Raw genomic sequence first — 20420 nt, forward strand, 5'->3', positions numbered from 1 at the left:
CTATTTGTTTTGTGTATGCTATATAATTTTACATAGTTAGGATTTTTATAGCCTTAGAATGCCTGATTTGACCTTTCTTCCTGTTCCTTGTTTGGTTGTGGATTTTAGGTAGAATCATTTATTCGAATGTCAATCAAGTCACGTATTGTGTACATTTGGCATGTGCGAAGCAAATGGCAAGGATAGCGAAGATCTTGTGAGGTGGAGCAGTTACGGGGACCAATCTAGAAGTAGTTTCTATATGCTTGATCGTGGTTCTAAGGAACCAAAAGGGCGAGCCTATTGCTAATCTGAGGATATAGAGTCCTTTTGACTTAGGGTCTTGAGAGGACAGCTTGAGACAAATACAGGTTAGTGTGGAAAGTAGCATTGGACACGTACTACTGGAATCACTGGATCTGTAACCTGCTCAAGAAGGAACCATAAGGAACTAAGGAACTTGTAGGAGTGTGTGGGTGTCGGTGTATGCGCTTTAGCCTTAATTTAAGTATGGTGGTTACCCGAGGTTTAGGCTCCAGCGACCCCGAGAGGCCGTGTAACACCCCGTTTCTTTATTAGATAAATAAATTAATTAATGAACAAAAAGTAGCCCTAAAATCCATAATAATTGAGCAAGGCGTTGGTCTCAAGGAGTTAAATGTCATAATTATAGAAGTTGGGGGTTAAAATGTAATTTTTGGATTAAATTGTATAGAAGTTTGAAGGTTGAAGTCCGTTCGGTAATTATTAGGACGTAATATGTAAGGGATTTCGAAGTTAGGGGCTTAATGGAAAATATTGGATTAAAATGGTAACTTATGGACTGATTGTGAAAGAATTTTTGGATGCTGGGGGGCTGCTTTGTAAATTATGGCCTAATATTGAAAGGAAATCAGATGGGAGGGACCTATCCTGCCATTATGGAAATATGTTTGTGTGTGTCGGGTATATATGCGATATGAAACCCTAGACCTAACCCACAGTGCAGCCTCCATCATCGGGGCTCTTCATCCTTCACCCTCTCATTGATACCTCCAGCCACCGCCTTGGGGAGTTGATCGCCACCTAGCTGCTGCTACTTCTCCGCCGGAGCCCCCACAACCACAATTACTGCCGATGATGATGAAGCCGGAGGAGTTGAACTTCGCTGCTGCTACGCCGCCAAGGACCACCAAACCTCCTCCGTTCTTCTCCTTCCTTTTCCCTCGACGCCGTCTTCTGCCACTATTGCCGACGTGAACTGAAGCCGAAAAGCCAAACGACGTGGCAGCGAGAAGTCAGAGGAGCATCTTCGGACGTCATTGTTGCTGTTACGGTGGGTGTCGCCACCTTCTTCCTCTTCTGCCCTGTCGTCCATATACCCCATCAATACCGCCGAGCATGTGCACCACCACTGATGTGGGTTGTTGCCAAGCGCGATGACCACCAATGGTGCCACCGCTACTGTCGTGGTTTTGTACTCCCGTCGTCGCCAACCACCACCAGGAGGGTGGCCGAATTCTCTTGCAAGAAGTTATCGTCGGTGTGTATGCATTTCTGTTGCGTATGAGTGGTGTGTATGTGTAGCTTGGTCGGAAAATGAGAACAGCCATAGCCACCACCGTGAGGTGGTGGCTGCCACCTTCTACCACCACCGGCCACCATAGAGTGGTTGTGTGTGTGTGTGTTTATTTTGAGTTTTAGCATTGTAAAGTGTAAATTACAATGTGGATAATGAAAAGAAAGCTAAAACCACCACAGTAGGGTGGTGGCTGCCGTTTCCTGCCGCCACCGGCCGCTGTGTCGGGTGGTGGTGTGCTTGCCTCGTTGAGTTCGATTCGGTTAGGGTGCTTGAAACCCTAATGGGTCCAAAGAAGCCTTAATGGGCTTAGTGAAACCTTATTAGGCCTAATGAATCCCTAATTGACATTAAAGCCCAAACATGTGTTTAATGGGTCTAATGGACCCTAATTGACCTTAGTAACCCTAATGGGCTTAAGGACCTAGCTATCGGGCCTATTGGGCTAAAATGGGTTGGAAACCCTAATTAGGGTTTGAAAAACCCTAATGCCATGAGACCCTAATTTGGGACTTAGCGGGACCGCATCAGAATAATTTAATGAACTTAAAACATTCATTATTAATCATTGCAAATTAACCTAAGGCCATGTGGGACTTAATGGATTAAGTCCTTAATGGGTTAAGTAGGAAACTTAACCCTAATCATCATTTTATGAGAAACCCTAATTTCACTTGGGTTTATTGTTGGGCCTTTGTGTTGGGCCTTGATGATTGGGTTATTAATGAGCCATCCAAGATCAAGCAAATGGACTAGAATAATTAATGGGCTTTGTGGTAAGGCCCATATGGGGAGTCGGGCCCAATTTGGAAAATTAAGCCATAGATGGGGCCATAGTTTGGTCCTTTATGATTATGTGATATTGGGCCATTAGAATGTTGAATGTTGGACTGGACTAAATGGTTGGGCCTTATGGTAAGACCTTGTAAGGGTTTGGGCCCAATTTGGAAAATTGGGCCATATGATGGGCTTTGACTCATAGTTGATTTTTGGGCCTTTAGATTGGGCCTTGGGCTTGAATAAAGCCAAGCATGGGGTAATGTAGTAATGACCCCAAGTACATACTTATGGTTATGTAGTGGAACCCAATTATTAATTGGGTGTTATTTTGGTGTTGATAGTTCGGGAATCTGTCATCCTGTAGTTGGGGTTGAGTCTGTGGGACTTCAGGCGCGTGGGATTGTGTCTACGGGACTTCAGCAGTGTGAGGTGAGTTACCTTCCAGTAGCGGTGGGTCTACGGCCACAATGTCGGCCCACTAGTAAGAGTTGTATGTTAGATGATTGTCTTTGTGATATTCATCTAGGTTTACGGCTACCTGTTATGTTTTATGTGCTAGCATGTTATGATGTTATGTGATAGGGGTAGTAGGGGGTGAAATAGTCCCCGGTTACCGGTCGATAGGACCGAAGAGGTAGTTTTGTACCCAGCCATGCTAGTTAGATTATGATATATGTGATATGATATTATGTGGTAGTAGTAGGGGGTGAAATAGTCCCGGGTTACCGGTTGACATGACCGAAGGGGTAGGCCAGCACCTAGATATGCTAGGCAGTATGTGATTTATGTTTATATGCCAGGGTTTTATGTGGTAGTGGTAGGGGGTGAAATAGTCCCTGATTACCGATTGAAAGATACCGAAGGGGAGGCCAGCTCCCGGTTACCGGTAGAAAGATACCGAAGGGGTAGGCCATCACCCATATATGCTAGGCAGTCACCGGTCGAGAGGACCGAAGGGGTAGGCCAACACCCAGATATACTAGGCAAGGTCACCGGTCGAGAGGGCCGAAATGGTAGGTCGGGCACCCAGATGTGCCTGGCAGTATGTAAGTTATATGTGTTTGTACGGTATGTGGTATGATGGGGGAACTCACCAAGCTTTGTGCTTACGATTTACAGTTTTGGTTTCAGGTACTCGTTTTCAAAGGAAAGGAGTCGGCTTGATCGCAACGCATCACACTATGTTTTCCGCACATGAGATCTTTGGGATTACACTTTGATATTAATTTATGATAATATGTTTTGATTACTGACGCTTTGGTTTGACACGAGATATCATTATGAGTGTTTTTATACTAATGGTTTTATGTAATAACTTATTTAAAAATGAAATTTTTGGCCTTGAATTTTGGGATGTTACAAGTTGGTATCAGAGCCTTGGTTTGAGAGATTCGGGTACACTCTCAGGTGTGTCTGAACTCAAACTAAGGACTTGGTATGAAAATTTTCAAAAGTTAAACCATTTTTATAAAAAGAAGTTTGAAAAGAGAACAAAACTTTGAAAAGAACAAAGTGTATGATGTGTGCAATCAGCCGAGCTCAAGTAAGTTTTGCCCAAGATACCCATACATGTTATGTTATGATATGATATGATATGGTTATGAGAACTGCATGCTAGATTAGGGTTGAGGATCTAGGAGGAAGCCTTATATGCCTATTGTATGTGCTTGTAGACTTCTATGCTAGTACTGATCAGTCAGTAATTGGATAACATGTTTAGGTTATGTCTGATTGTATGAGCCTTTGAATTGCATGTACAGATTCCTGATTAGAGGATAGAATGATTTGATTGGAATATGATGTTTAGATTTTCCATTGTCTGAATGATGTTTGCTTTGTGCTTTGTGGGACTCTTAGTGATGTGAGTTAGCTACTAAGTGAATATGCTAAGTCACATGGGACACATGCCGGATAATCTCAGAGTGATGGACTTGACCCTATTACGCAACTTTTGTCTGAGTCCAACCATTCTAGGTATGGGTATTTTACTCGAAGGATTATCTGATCTCTGTTGCATGTGGCTATATTCATGAGGTAGCTAGTTGACATTAGTGGGAAGTCTTTCAGCAGCTGAGGACTGGGTGAGTACGGGACCCTAGGAAAGCCTATGATATGTTTCAGTGGGTTAGTAGTGAGGCTCAGTGAGACTTGGGTGTACCAGTTGAGGAAGTGACTTGGAGGATCCGGGAGGACTGTTGAGGAAAGTATGGATAGATGTGGAAGGTAGTATTAGGCCCGTACTACTGAAAGCACATGATCCATACTCGAATTGGTGAGAGTCTTGGAGAATCTGAGAAGCTTCAAGGAAGAGTTTGTGACCCAGTTTAGGGACAAAGGATGTTCTAGTTGTTGCAGCTTAGCCATTGGCAAGTGAGTTAGTGAGCGTGGCAGGGTGTCAGACCCTGAAGGATATGATTTCCAGGAAGTTTCAGATGCGAGATCGATTTGGAGCACCCTGGAAAGAGAGGGTTGTGCCAGGTGCTTATAGTAGAGGGTCCCAGGAAGAGACCCATGACTTCTGATCATCGGGTGAAAGGCTAACAGGGTCTGAGTCAGTGCAGCACGTACAGGACAGTGCACAAGGGAGTTTGTCGCTCCGAGGGTTTAGGCTGCTATAGGGTAGCGGGGTTGGTCATGTCAGCAGAAGGTGATTAGTATTCCTCTAGATATTGTGGGTATGTCATCTTCTATTGCTACTAGATGGATGTTGGGGATACGTATCACGTTGGAGTTATGAGTGAGTTGGATAAGTTAAATCTCGGGTCAGTTTCCTGCTAGTGTTTGGATTATCAAGGATCATATATGCCATCCTGCATGCCGAAAAGTCCTTGATGAACCCACAGAGGGATGCATTTTACGGAGTGGGTTCCTCATGTACCGTTATCATTACAGATCTTTGTCAGGATCTGTGCAGGTATTATTTAGAGGATATTCGGTCAGGGTTAGAGCGATAGTTCTCCAGTGAAGTTAGCGTTCAGTGGTTCTATCATGGTTCAGATATGGTCGACAATTGTCTGTGGATGAACTTTGGAGTTCAAGGCACTACCGTTGCTAGGAAAGGACCGGTAGCATGAAGATGGTAATGTCAGTTGCGGGTGTTAGATGCATAAGTGGTTGGTCATTGGATGTTCAAGAGAATTGGATTTCCCGCGTGGGCTATGTTCGGTTAGAGTTCAGTGGTGCTGCAAGATTGGAAGTGGAAACGAGGATTCGTCAGCTAGAGTGAAGATTAAGGTCTTCAGTGAACAACATGGGAGATAGTCTGAGGTGTCAGAATGTACCAGATTCAAGAATACTCTTAAAGATTTCAGAGGATGGGCGATCTTAAGGTTCAACTGGTAAGTGATCGCTAGCATGGGTAGGCACAGGCTGTCAGCAATGGACTATTGTGAAGTAAGAAGGATTAGGAATCCTTCAAGTCGCACGTCCAGTGAAAACTTAGTCGAATATAAGTGGGGGAGAGAATTTTTATATAGTTCTCCAAATGAGAGTTCTGGTTGCGCGAGGTGCAACCTATTGGGCACCTTGTCAACCAGAAGGGTATTCTGGTCGATCCGGTCAAGATAAAGGCCGTGATGTTCCGAGGTCTGCAACCAAGATTCGGGGTTTCCTGGGTCTAGCAGGTTATTACCGGAGATTTATACGGGACATCTCCGAGATTTTGGTTCCTTTGACCCGACTGACCAAGAAGTCGGTGGCCTTTCGTTGAGGGCCTGAGCAGTAGACAGCCTTCGAGACTCTCAGAAAGTGGTTGTGCCAAGCACCAATTCTCACCCTGTCAGAGGGTGTAGATGATTTTGTGGTTTACTGTGATGCTTTGATCACGGGCATGGGTGCGGTACTGATACAGTGGGGTCACATGATAGCAGGTTTCGGGAACCAGGTTAGGGATTCCAATAAGAACTCAAGTTTAGTTGTGTGTTAGGTCGAGTGCGTGTTCGACCTAGTATGGAAAGTGTTGTAAGACTACAGGGGTAGTCGTAGCATTGACTAACAGTCAGTTAGCGTGGTAGGTGTTGTAAGTCTGCGGGTACAGCCGTAGCATTCACCAGGTTGGTAGATACTGTGAGGAGTGTTGTAAGACTACGGGGGTAGCCGTAGCATTCACTAGCGGTCAGTTAGCATGGAAGTGTTGTAAGAGTGTTGGGGTAGCCATAACATTCACTAGTGATCAGATAGTGTTAGCGTGTTGTAGGTTTGCGGGTGTAGGCGTAACATTCACAAGGTTAGTAGATAGTGCTTGGGTGATGTAAGTCTGTGAGTGTAGCCATAGCCTTCACTTGGATGACAGATAACATGAGCGCGTTGTTAGGACGCGGAATGAACAGTAGTATGCACCAGTTCGGATGCAACATTGAGGATATGGAAATCCACAGATTGGATTTCGGATTTACCCAGAAGGATTAGATCAGTTTGAGCAAGTGATACGATTGTAGGAGTGCCACTACAATTATGGGATCAGGGATAACAATGGACTGGTTGAGGACGTGTGAGATATGGCTACCATTAGTTAGGTAGCAATCACTTTTTGTCTTGGATTTGATGATGACAGGATTCGGCGCATGGACCCGATCAGTTAGATCAGAAACTAGTAGAGTCACAGTGGCATGATAACTAGTGGTAACTAGTTCCACAGAAGGATTTCGTTCAGAAGTCGTGTGAGGCGACTAATTGGGAATCCTTTGGCTCCGCAGCCGGGCTGAGATTCAGTATTTCAGATGACTGACAGGTGAATTGAGACCAAGAAGGTCTCGATAGATTTTGGGAAATAGTTATGTAGCAGCATACTGCTTCAGGAAATTCAGTGTTCAGGCAGTTCCAGCGTTTGGGAAATGTTAGTATTTGCGTTTTAGGTTGCAAGTACGGACGAAATAACAGATTGCATGGGTTATGCTAAGTGACCTGCAGGGATAATTGGGTTGGTGATCCTGTTTTGTAGTGGGAACCTCGGGTTATTAGAAGTTGGGTGGTCAGTTGAGGGATAGACGAACTGGACTCAACGATAATGATTCAGTATAAGTGGTCTGTCGGTGAATTAGACCATCTCAAGACAACAGATTTCAGATCGAGTAGATGTTATTTTGTTGTGAGGAATTCGTTCATCTGCGGATTTTAGGGCTTTGCGAAGATTAGTCACGGCTACCCTGGGAAGGTAGGGGCACGCCCATGATGACGATCATGTTACTTGAGTGGTTTGGCATACAAGAAATGGTAAGGAATGATTTCGAGGATGAAATCTAAATTAAGTGGGGGAGATTTGTAACACCCCGTTTATTTATTAGATAAATAAATAAATTAATGAACGAAAAGTAGCCCTAAAATCCATAATAATTGAGCACGACGTTGGTCTCGAGGAGTTAAATGTCATAATTATAGAAGTTGGGGGTTAAAACGTAATTTTCGGATTAAATTGTATAGAAGTTTGAAGGTTGAAGTCCGTTTGGTAATTATTAGGACGTAATATGTAAGGGATTTCGAAGTTAGGGATTTAATGGTAAATATTGGATTAAAATGGTAACTTATGGACTGATTATGAAAGAATTTTTAGATGTTGGGGGGCTGCTTTGTAAATTATGGCCTAATATTGAAAGGAAATCAGATAGGAGGGACCTATCCTGCCATTATGGAAATATGTTTGTGTGTGTCGGGTATATATGCGATATGAAACCCTAGACTTAACCCATAGTGCAGCCGCCATCATCGGGGCTCTTTAGCCTTCACCCTCTCATTGATACCTCCAGCCACTGCGTTGGGGAGTTGATCGCCACCTGGCTGCTGCTACTTCGCCACCGAAGCCCCCACAACCACAATCACCGCCGATGATGATGAAGCCAGAGGATTTGAACTTCGCTGCTGCTACGTCGCCAAGGACCACCAAGCCTCCTCTATTCTTCTCCTTCCTTTTCCCTCGACGCCGTCTTCTACCACTACTGCCGACGTGAACTGAAGCCGACAAGCCAAACGACGTGGCAGCGAGAAGTCAGAGGAGCGTCTGTGGAGGTCATTGCTGTTGTTCCGGTGGGTGTCGCCACCATCTTCCTCCTCTACCCTGTCATCCATATACCCCATCAGTGCCGTCGAGCATGTGCGCCACCACTGATGTGGGTTGCTGCCAAGCGCGATGACCACCAGTGGTGCCACCGCTGCTGTCGTGGTTTTGTACTCCCGCGTCGTCAACCACCACCAGGAGGGTGGCCGAATTCTCTTGCAAGAAGTTATCGTCGGTGTGTATGCATTTCTGTTGCGTATGAGTGGTGTGTATGTGTAGCTTGGTCGGAAAATGAGAACAGCCATCGCCACCACCGTGAGGTGGTGGCTGCCACCTTCTACCACCACCGGCCACCATAGGGTGGTTGTGTGTGTGTGTTTATGGTTTTTAGTGTGTGTGTTTATTTTGAGTTTTAGCATTGTAAAGTGTAAATTACAATTTGGATAATGAAAAGAAAGCTAAAACCACCACAATAGGGTGGTGGCTGTCGTCTCCTGCCGCCACCGGCCGCCGTGTCGGGTGGTGGTGTGCTTGCCTCGTTGAGTTCGATTCGGTTAGGGTGCTTAAAACAATAATGGGCCCAAAGAAGCCTTAATGGGCTTAGTGAAACCTTATTGGGCCTAATGCATCCCTAATTGACATTAAAACCCAAACATGTGTCTAATGGGTCTAATGAACCCTAATTGACCTTAGTAACCCTAATGGGCTTAAGGACCTAGCTATCGGGCCTATTGCGCTAAGATGGGTTGGAAACCTTAATTAGGGTTTGAAAAACCCTAATGCCATGAAACCCAAATTTGGGACTTAGCGGGACCGCATCAGAATAATTTAATGAACTTAAAATATTCATTATTAATGATTGCAAATTAACCTAAGGCCATGTGGGACTTAATGGATTAAGTCCTTAATGGGTTAAGTAGGAAACTTAACCCTAATCATCATTTTATGAGAAACCCTAATTTCACTTGGGTTTATTGTTGGGCCTTGATGATTGGGTTATTAATGAGCCATCCAAGATCAAGCAAATGGACTAGAATAATTAATGGGCTTTGTGGTAAGGCCCATATGGGGAGTCGGGCCCAATTTGGAAAATTAAGCCATAGATGGGGCCATAGTTTGGTCCTTTATGATTATGTGATATTGGGCCATTAGAATGTTGAATGTTGGACTGGACTAAATGGTTGGGCCTTATGGTAAGACCTTGTAAGGGTTTGGGCCCAATTTGGAAAATTGGGCCATATGATGGGCTTTGACTCATAGTTGATTTTTGGGCCTTTGGATTGGGCCTTGGGCTTGAATAAAGCCAAGCATGGGGTAATGTAGTAATGACCCCAAGTACATACTTATGGTTATGTAGTGGAACCCAATTATTAATTGGGTATTATTTTGGTGTTGATAGTTCGGGAATCTGTCATCCTGTAGTTGGGGTTGAGTCTGTGGGACTTCAGGCGCGTGGGATTGTGTCTACGGGACTTCAGCAGTGTGAGGTGAGTTACCTTCCAGTAGCGGTGGGTCTACGGCCACAATGTCGGCCCACTAGTAAGAGTTGTATGTTAGATGATTGTCTTTGTGATATTCATCTAGGTTTACGGCTACCTGTTATGTTTTATGTGCTAGCATGTTATGATGTTATGTGATAGGGGTAGTAGGGGGTGAAATAGTCCCCGGTTACCGGTCGATAGGACCGAAGAGGTAGTTTTGTACCCAGCCATGCTAGTCAGATTATGATATATGTGATATGATATTATGTGGTAGTAGTAGGGGGTGAAATAGTCCCGGGTTACCGGTTGACATGACCGAAGGGGTAGGCCAGCACCTAGATATGCTAGGCAGTATGTGATTTATGTTTATATGCCAGGGTTTTATGTGGTAGTGGTAGGGGGTGAAATAGTCCCCGATTACCGGTTGAAAGATACCGAAGGGTTTTGTTGGGTCAAAAGATTAGATTTTTGTGAAAAAGGTGTCCTCACGACGTTAGGCATGGAGGCTCACAACGTGAGGAGGGCCACATGAAGATTTTATTCGGGACTGGGCTCACGAAGTGAGTAATAAGAGCTCACGACATGAGGTTCGCTGCAGCCCAAGCCCACCAAGTGTTTGGGTTTCCCACGTATTTAAATCCCCTTAACTCGGTTTTAGGGTTCATTTCTTGTAACGCCCGTAGATCCGAGCTAGTCAATTTAGAGATAATAGGGATCGAAAATGACTTTTTGACAAAAGATTATTTAGAATAAATAATATTAACCAAGTTGTAGAATACGTCTCAAGGGTTCCGTACGTATAAAGAACGCCGACATCCGAGTTATAACGAAGAAGTTATGGCCCGTCGAAATTTTTTGGCAAAACCGGCACGACACCAGGAGACGTAAATAGTGAATTTACGATGGAGGAATTTTTATCCTTAGAAATCTAAACAAAAGTTGTAGTATATGTTAAACCGAGAACGTACAAAAAAGAGCACCCAAATCTGACTTCGTATGAGGAAGTTATTAATTTTCTAAGATTTAGCATAACAGTGCACGACCTGAAACTCGAATTTTAGTTCGAGCGGTTTTTGGCCTATGCAACCTAAATGAGAGTTGAAGACCTCATTACTAGGAACTCAACGATAAAAAGACAGAAGAAAATGGAGTTCGTATGTAGAAGTTATGAATTTTACGCGGACATTTAACAGTATAATCTCCTCCTACTGTTAAATTTAATATCGGTCGAGAATTAGCCGACGGAGTTTAAATGAATGTTGTAGATCTTGTTTTTACCTATGCGTGGATATAATAACGTCGAAAACGGAGCTCGTATGGGTGTTGTGCGAGTTTGGGTGACGTGGCGCGATCACAGCCGTTGCTTCCTCCCCAAGGCTAGCCACCAGATGGTGACACCTGGCCTGGAAATCAATGCGTTGGAGGCCAAATCGACGAGTTTTAGTGATTTCCAGCCTATAAATAAAGTGCTAGGGCACCCTCATTTCTCACACCTTCCAACTTCACTTTCTCTCTCTACTTTCTCTCTCTAGCCTCCCTTAAGCCCCCTAAAGTCTAGGTAAACCCCCTAGCACCCGAAGGAAGCCCCAAGGCTCCCGAAGCCCCAAGAAAAGAGCCTTTCGGCTCGGGAATGCTGCTCTAGCGAAGCCTGCTTTTGAGAAAAACCCGTTGTAAGTGAGCCACGCCTAACCTATCTTTAGTATAGCTTATGTTTTAATATAGTAATGTTATTAGGACCTTATAATAAGTAATTGGGCTATTATTATGGTTTATATAAGTATCGTTTAACGCTTATATAATATTAATAATAGCTAGACTATTAATTAGTCTCGGTGAATATTAGACTAAACTCTAATGGTAATTATACTAGGTTTTGTCCGAGGAAAATTATGTTAAGAGTAACGAAGTGCTGTCCGAGTGCCGAGTCACCACCTTCTCAGGTGAGTGCATATTCTCTTTCATCTTACACATAGATATGAAGTATTTTATATAAACTATGTGCTATGTGTGTATATTATCTGTATACTTGCTATCTATGCTGGATAAACGATTTTATACAAGTTTTAAATAAATGATTTAAACTGTATATGTATTTTATATCTATGAATATGCTGGGTAAAACATGGGTAGATGAAAGATGAGAGATGAAGGATGATATGAGTGAACATAGGCATCTATATACTTAGTGCCTGATAAATAACCCCGACAGCTATGGACTTAGTGCCAATTGAATAAACGTTGGTAGCTATGGACTTAGTACATGTTAGATAAACATTGGTAGCTATGGATTTAGTACCTATTAGATGAACACTGGTAGATATGGATTTAGTACCCGATGAATGAACTTTAGCAGCTATGGAATTAGTGCTTTATGAACAAGCATTGGCAGCTATAGACTTAGTGCCTATCATATAAACCCTAGAAGCAATGGGCTTCGAAATGAACGAATGCAGGATAGATGATTCTTAGGGTAGATCCTTAAGAGTAAGGAAGATAATGGGGATGGGTAGTTGGGTTGATTGTCGATGTTTAAACATAATAATTATATTATTGCGGGTTGAAAACCCTATGTACTCACCATGTTTCCCAACCTGACCCACTCAAGCTTATTTGTATCACAAGTGTCAATACGAAGCTACTTTAAACTGAGAGATTTAAAAGAGATGTAGATCACTAGTGTAAATGAATGTAAGTTCTGTTTATGCTTATGTTTCTGTATTGACGATGACATCCCAAGGTTTTAAAAGGAATAAAAATACATTTCTTCGGAAATGGTTTGATAACACATTTATCATGTTTTTCTGGGAACAAATTCCGTAATATTTTTATTAAAAGAAGTACTCTGATCTTTATAAAGCATAAACAAAAATCGGTCTTTTCTGGCTGTGAAAATGGGGATGTCACAGTTGGTATTAGAGCATTAGTTTAAGTAAACTAGGAATAAGGATTTATTTCTAGACTTAAACTTAGAATGCTAAGCGATGAATCGTGAGGAATGTGTCTAATATATTTTAGGAAGTACACCTGAATAGACACGAGCACTAGCTCATTTAGGGAAGATGCCTAAATTGCTTTTATATGCTAAATGATTTGTGATGCTTTATGTTATTGTTTGATCGGATCTATGGTCTGTTGCCGACCGGATCTGGAAACTTTATGTGTTCAGATTTCTCAACGTTTAAACACGGTATTAGAACTGGCATGTAATTTTTCGGAGTGATAAGGAGATTTACACGTCGATCGTAAATTAAATCTTTCCTATCTTAATTCTCGTCATTTTGCACCGAACGTCTGATTTGGTGTATAGATCAAGATGGCAAGAACCCAAAGTGGAAACGCGACTGGAAATAGAAATCAAGTTCCAGTGATTGAGCAAATACCTATTGTAGCAACCGCTCCTGAGCTAATTACAGTCGCTGGAGTACAAGCTATGATTTGGGCTATGATGGCTGAGCAAAGAGAAGATATGAGGCAGATGTTGCATGAAAATAGGGATGAAGCTACTGTGCCCATTGTGTAACTTGAGTTGATCGCTGAACAATCGGAGGAGGGAAATTATAGCCGTACAGTAAGTCAATTTGAAACCCAAGGGGCAAGGAGGAATGGACCAGAGAGGGGAAATGACCAAGATGGGTGATTGTATAAGAATTTCTTGGGTGCCAAGCCACCAAGTCTTTCTGGAAGCCCGAAGCCGGTTGAGATTATGGATTGGATCTCTGAGATGGAGATGGTGTTTGAGAGCTGCAACTGTAGCGAGAAACAGAAGACTGTCTTCGTAGTAAGACAACTGAAAACTGGAGTCTTGAGCTGGTGGAAGCTATTGGCAGATACGATGCCACGAGGAGAAGCCCTAAGGATGTCATGGGAAGAGTTTTTGGAACAGTTGAAAATGCAGTGCTGCTCAGAGATAGATCTGATAGACCTAAACAACGAGTTTCAAAACATGAAGAAAGGGAAGATGAGTGTTGATGAGTATGCCACCTGTCACACCCCAAAACCGAGAACGGAGGAAACATTCTGGGGCGCAGGACGTCATGTAATGTATCACAACAATGTAAAGTAGTAAACAAGCAACAATATCATCCATTGCATTAATAGTATAATTATAAATTACAAGTGTGTTCTTTCATAGCATAAGACAACATGATAACTAATCAAAATAAAAGAGGAGTCTTGATTTCTCCATCTTCACAAAACCTGGTCGTCGTACCTGTCTATTTGTGACCTGAGAATATGAGTTATTTTGAAAACGAGTATCAGCAATAAAGCTGGTGAATTCATAAGCATTAATGTGTCTTTGATTTGTAAAAACTGTGAAGTAAAGACTTGTAAACTTTTGGAAAAAGTTGGAAAATGTTTGTAAGTAATTATAAACGTTTGAAAACCCTAGGAAATCCTATATTTCCTACTAGTATAAAAGTAGTCTTCTACCAAGACTTGACTGTTTTGTAAGTAAGCATCACTGTAGATGTGACGGTTTTTCCCTTGTTTAACTATTATTATAAAAGTTATAGTCTACCTCGTCGTTTATGTGTATGAGTCACAATATAAAGGTAATAAGGAAAATAGTTTATCTATATCGAATATGTTTTTAATACTCCCTGTGAGTCTTTTGTTTAAGTAAAACTGGTTAAAAGGGTGTTTATCCCGAATCGTGAATATGCTAATAATATCCCATGGTATAGTTATTACCCCCTGAGCATGATTGAGTTAAATGTACATTACTACGTACAAAAGTTGTTGTTTCCGCTGTTTGTAAGTTTCTCATAACCATACTAGACGTGGTACTAATGTCGACATTTGTCACCCCAGACCTACCGGTCTAACTGGAGCTTACAGTTTAGGTGCGGGTTCGTCAACCCCGTATAGATCTATACACAAATTCGCGCTCTCCCTCCAGGAGACTCTGGTTAAAGATGGGGACTTTCGTTTTGGTACTAACAAAGCCATACGTATCACATGATTGCTAACAACAAGTTCACGAGTAATATAATGAAATACCTTTTGTATGAAAAGATTATCCTTGTTATGAAGAATGCATGCTTGTAAATAAAATGTTGGTATAGACTCATGAATGAACTGAATCTTGCGTGATTCCTTGTAATAGGAATAATGTTTTGTTTCCCCTAAACTATTCCTATAATAGTTTACTGGAATGTAATTGATGAGTGTCCAAGTATGTTTATACACCTTTGCTACCCAAGAGTGTCGGAACTGAACTAACTGATGGAACTTTTATGTTTATATAGGTATACATGATCTCTATAACTAATATTTAGACAACATTTAGACGAATAACTGATACCCTAAGGCCACATCCCAACGAGAACAGAAAAAGAAATAAGGCCTGCTAGTTGTTCCAAGTCTTTTAAACCTTTCTTATTTAACCATACATATATAGGCAAGCATTTAACAATATAAAAGTATAAAAGAGGTTTTGTAAAACCTTTGAAAAGTTTAATAAATAAGAATTTATGACTTGATGTCAGTTTATAAAACAATTCAAAAACAGTTGACAAGACAGTTTAAGTGTAAGAAAACCTTTGTTTGAAGCACAACTATAACAGATTCAAAAAGGAAACATACATTTTGTAAGATAGTTTCTAAAAGTGTTTTAACATGTAAAAACGTTTGAGAAAGCTATTTGAAGTATTCTATTTGGTGAAACGGCTAAAAGTGTATTAAGTCCAATTGTATGTTAGTTATAAATCACATGTGATTGATTATATAACCAAAAAGTATAACAAAGATTTATGTCTTTCACAAGGGGATAACCGTGTGTTTACTTGTATTCCCCCCTTAAAAGTGTATAAAAAGCATTGATAAATTATTTGAAAGAGTAGTTTATAGGGGTATGAACTCACATGATTGAAGTGGTTGATTTGAAGTAGTCGAGAGAAGAATCGAGCAGAACCTCGACAGGAACAGTTGAAAACGCGGGAAAATCTCGGGATTCTCGGGAATACAAACCTTCCTTCGGGACTTGAAGGTGAAAATCGGGGCTTTGGGAGGGATTCAGGGGGCTTAAACGCAGAGTTTCGGCGCGAGAAAGAAGGGAACTGAGCAATGGAACTCGGAGCCCTTAAAATCTATTTATAGGGCCATTTTTTGAGTGCTACGTCGTAGAAGAGGGTGTGCTACGTCGTGGTGAGTCAGCCTTATCCTCTTCTGTTGATTGGACGCTCTCAGTCACTGGCCGGGTCGCGACGAACTGTGCCACGTCGTGGCAAGCCTGACATCCTCGGATTTCGGGTCTCGAACTTGTAAAATCCGTAACTTTCGCATACGAGCTCCGTTTTAGACATTCTTTATATGCACGCGTAGGTGAAAATATGCTCTATAACTCTCATTTAGACTTCATCAGAAAATTTTGACTTTATTTTTAATTATGTATCTCTAACGGGCCGGGACACGAAAAATCCGTTAAAAATCCATAACTTCTTTATCTGATGTCCGTTTTCGTCAGACTTTTTACCGTTGCGCTAATATTGTTGAGACCTTGAATTCTCATTTAGGTTGTTTCGGCCAAAAGTCTCTCGATATCTATTTCGAGTTTTTAGCTGTCTACTGCTATATCCGGATCTTGGAAAAATCATAACTTCCTCATATGAAGTCAGATTTGGACGTACTTTTTATGTACGTTTATGCGTTTTGGATCGTAAGTTGGTATTTGCTTATGATTTTGTGTGAGATCCTAGATGTTAAGTGGTTATGATTGGAAAATTTCATAGGTCTTCAGCTGAAATTTAGGATTCTCTTAAGATTGGTTTGATCCCTATCTGGAAGGTCGTTCCCCATATGTTATACATTCCTGTAACGCACCGGTTTTTCTCGGTATGTTTGGTTATTTTATTTTAATTATCCTTGTAACCTTGGGTTAATTTATTTTACCAATGTCTGATTTCTTATGTTATTGGACTGTTTTGATCATCTTGTAAACTCCTTTTATTGAAGTCCAAAAACACCTTCTGAAATTCGCAGTTTCTTGGGTTTAGCCGGTTATTACCGGAGGTTCATTGAAAAATCTCTAAAATCGCCTTACCACTCACCCAATTGACCAAGAAATCAGTGAAATTCGCTTGGGGCCTGGAGCAGCAGCTGGCGTTTGATGAGTTAAGGGAACAATTGTGTGATGCTATGATTTTGGCCTTACCTGATGGGGTTGAGGATATGGTGGTTTACTCTGATGCATCGCTTCAGGGTCTTGGTGCCGTGTTAATGCAACGAGATAGGGTGATAGCCTATGCCTCGCGACAGCTGAAACTCCACGAACGAAACTACCCCACTCATGATTTGGAGCTTGGGGCTGTTGTTTTCGCTCTTAAGATTTGGAGACACTATCTCTATGGAGTGAAGTTTATCATATACACTGACCATAAGAGTCTGAAATATTTTTCGAGCATCAGGATTTGAGCATGAGGCAGATCAGATGGTTGGATGTGGTAAAAGATTATGATTGTGAAATTCACTACCACCCCGGTAAAGCTAATGTGGTAGCTGATGCTCTCAGTCGTAAACAATCTGCCGAACCGATTAGAGCTAAGTGTCTCCGGATCACGATGGTGTCGTCTTTGTTAGATCTAATCCGAGACGCCCAAAAGACAGCAATACTGGAGGAAAACCTCAGGCGTGAGAAGATTGGGAAAGATTTGCCTAAGATGGAATGAGACGGGCGGGGTTTGCTGACTCGCTACGGTAGGGTTTGGGTTCCATATACCGGGGGAATTCAGAAAACCCTAATGGATGAGTCTCATAAGTCAAAATTTTCTATCCATCCTGGTGCTACTAAAATGTATCGGGACCTTTATGAGGCTTACTCGTGGCATGGAATGAAGAATGACGTGGCTCGATTTGTGGAAGAATGTATGACCTGTCGGAAGGTCAAGGCGGAACACCAGAAACCGCATGGGAAGTTGCAACCATTGGAGATTCCTGAATGGAAATGGGAGCATCTAACCATGGACTTCATTACAAAACTTCCTAGAACTGCCCAAGGAGCCGATACAATATGGGTGATTGTTGATCGTTTGACTAAGAGTGCTCACTTTCTGGCTATAAAGGAGAGCTCATCGGCGGAGAAATTAGCCGAGATCTTTATTCGGGAGATTGTCTCATTACATGGGGTGCCCGTTTCTATCATCTCCGATCGGGACACCAGATTTACTTCTCGGTTCTGGAGGAAGTTTCAAGAGGAGTTGGGCACACGATTACATTTTAGCACCACCTTCCATCCGCAGACAGACAGGCAGAGTGAACGGACGATTCAGACCTTGGAAGACATGCTTAGGGCATGTGCGATTGATTTTGGGGGTAGTTGGGATGACAATCTACATCTAGCTGAGTTTTCTTATAACAACAGCTATCACTCGAGCATTAAAATGCCTCCGTATGAAACTTTGTACGGGAGGAAGTGCAGGACGCCCGTTTGTTGGGGCGAGGATGGGCAGAGGGTACTTGGGAGTACCGATATCGTGCTACGGACTACGGAGAAAATCCAAGTGATTCGGGATCATTTGGTCACATCGAGCATTCTTCAGAAAAGTTATGCCGACAAAAGACGCTCCAATCTTGAGTTCCAGGTGGGAGATTATGTGTTGCTTAAAGTCTCCCCCTGGAAAGGTGTGATTCAATTTCGTAAGTGGGGAAAGCTCGGACCCCGATTCATTGGACCCTACAAGGTCATAGCCTGTGCGGGAAAGGTGGCTTACCGTTTAGAGCTGCCTGATGAGCTTAGTCTAATTCATAATACGTTCCACGTGTCTCAGTTACAAAAATGCGTTGTTGATGAGACCGTTGTGATACCACTGGAGGACATACAGATTGATGAGCGTCTCAATTATGTTGAGAAACCAATCGCTATTTTAGAACGACAGGCGAAAGCTCTCCGCAAAAAGACTATAATCTTGGTTAAGGTGCAGTGGCAACATAGGAAGGGTTTGGAATGGACTTGGGAACCGAAATGCGAGATGCGGGCTCATTATCCGGATCTGTTTCTAGGCGTTGACTTCGAGGACGAAGTTCGTTCTTAGTGGGGGAGAGTTGTAACGCCCCGGTTTTTCTCGGTATGTTTGGTTATTTTATTTTAATTATCCTTGTAACCTTGGGTTAATTTATTTAACCAATGTCTGATTTATTATGTTATTGGACTCTTTTGATCATCTTGTAAACTCCTTTTATTGAAGTCCATGGGCTATGGGCCTATTTGCAAAGTCCATCTAGTAAATAGTACTTAATGTGTTAATTGATTCATTTGGAACACATACAAGAAAAACACTCTAAACCCTCTCTCTCTCTCTCTCTCAAATCGTCCTCTCTCTCTCTTTGGGATCAAGAGAAGCCAAGGGGCTGTTGTTTGGAGCTTAATTCTTGTTCATTTCCAGCCTTGATTCATATTGGTATGAACCTCCTTATCATTTCTTACAACTTGATTCATAACCTTGTTCTAGTTTTATGATTTCATCTTCACTTTTTCTCCTTCTTATTTGATTTGTAATTGTATGTTATACATCATATCAAGTGGATGATGGATCTAGGGGATTACATGTGGCAAAAGATCATGGAAACCCTAAAAGGGAGAATGGTGATTTTATGTGCTTTATGTTCATTTTCATGTTGATTATTATTACAATCTTGTGGCAAAATGAAATCCTAATGATACCTAACCCTTTTTAGTACCACCATGATCATGGGGACTAAATTGGGATGATGAACACATCTTAAAAGGTGTTTCAAAGGGAGAAGGATGGATAATCCAAAAAGGAATCACAGGTGGCTACGATTCTGTTTTCCATCAGATCTGTAGTCATTTTGTAAAACTCATATATTGAGCTCTAGAACTCAAACGGACCCCAAACCTGTTCCAAAAGTTCACAAATTTAGTTGGCTAACTTTCTAAATAAGGCCAAACTCACTGATAAGGACTTTATCTATGGGAAAGATGGCATCTTTGCTGTTAGGTCTGATCCGGGTCTATTCTGATATGTCATTTTGTTTTCATCCTTTCTAAGGCTTGGAAAAGGATCCAGAGTGATTCCAAGTTTCTATATATATGTTCCTTATATTATGAATTTAAGATCTGGAGCAAATGGTGTGTTATTTCCAATTATAAATTGGTTAGAATGGATCCACACTCCAGATCAGTGAGCAGTCACCAGCTTTTGCTAGTGCTGTGATTGTCCACAATGTGAATTTTATATCTGGAGTTTGGGAGATGCTTTTCATTCAATTCCAAATCTGAGACTTTCATTTGTATGTCCTTTACGTCTCTTAATTTTGGTTTGGACGAATTATACTCACAAGTTGGGTAGAATTGGCCAACATCACTTGACTGTATTGTTGGAGACGGAAGTGATACACCATTTTGTAAAATTCATATTTAATTCATCTTTTGGAGTTAGAATGATTTGTTTATAGTTGTGGAATCCTGAGCAATCATAGTTTCCTATAAAATTTAGTTGAAGCTATGTTTCTGTTTTAGATTTTGGAGTAAATCCGTTTTGAACAACAGGTCTGTTTTAGAGACCTTGTTGTGATTACTCTTTTCTCAACTCATAGCTTCATTACTTCTCCTTCCTAACCTTTAGTCCTTCTTAGGTGAGGTTTTGAAGTTTGCTCAAGCTTGGTAGCATTATTT

This window comes from Lactuca serriola, chromosome 9, assembly GCF_051521515.1.
Source record: "Lactuca serriola cultivar US96UC23 chromosome 9, Lser_US96UC23_V15, whole genome shotgun sequence".
Classification (NCBI taxonomy): Eukaryota; Viridiplantae; Streptophyta; class Magnoliopsida; order Asterales; family Asteraceae; genus Lactuca; species Lactuca serriola.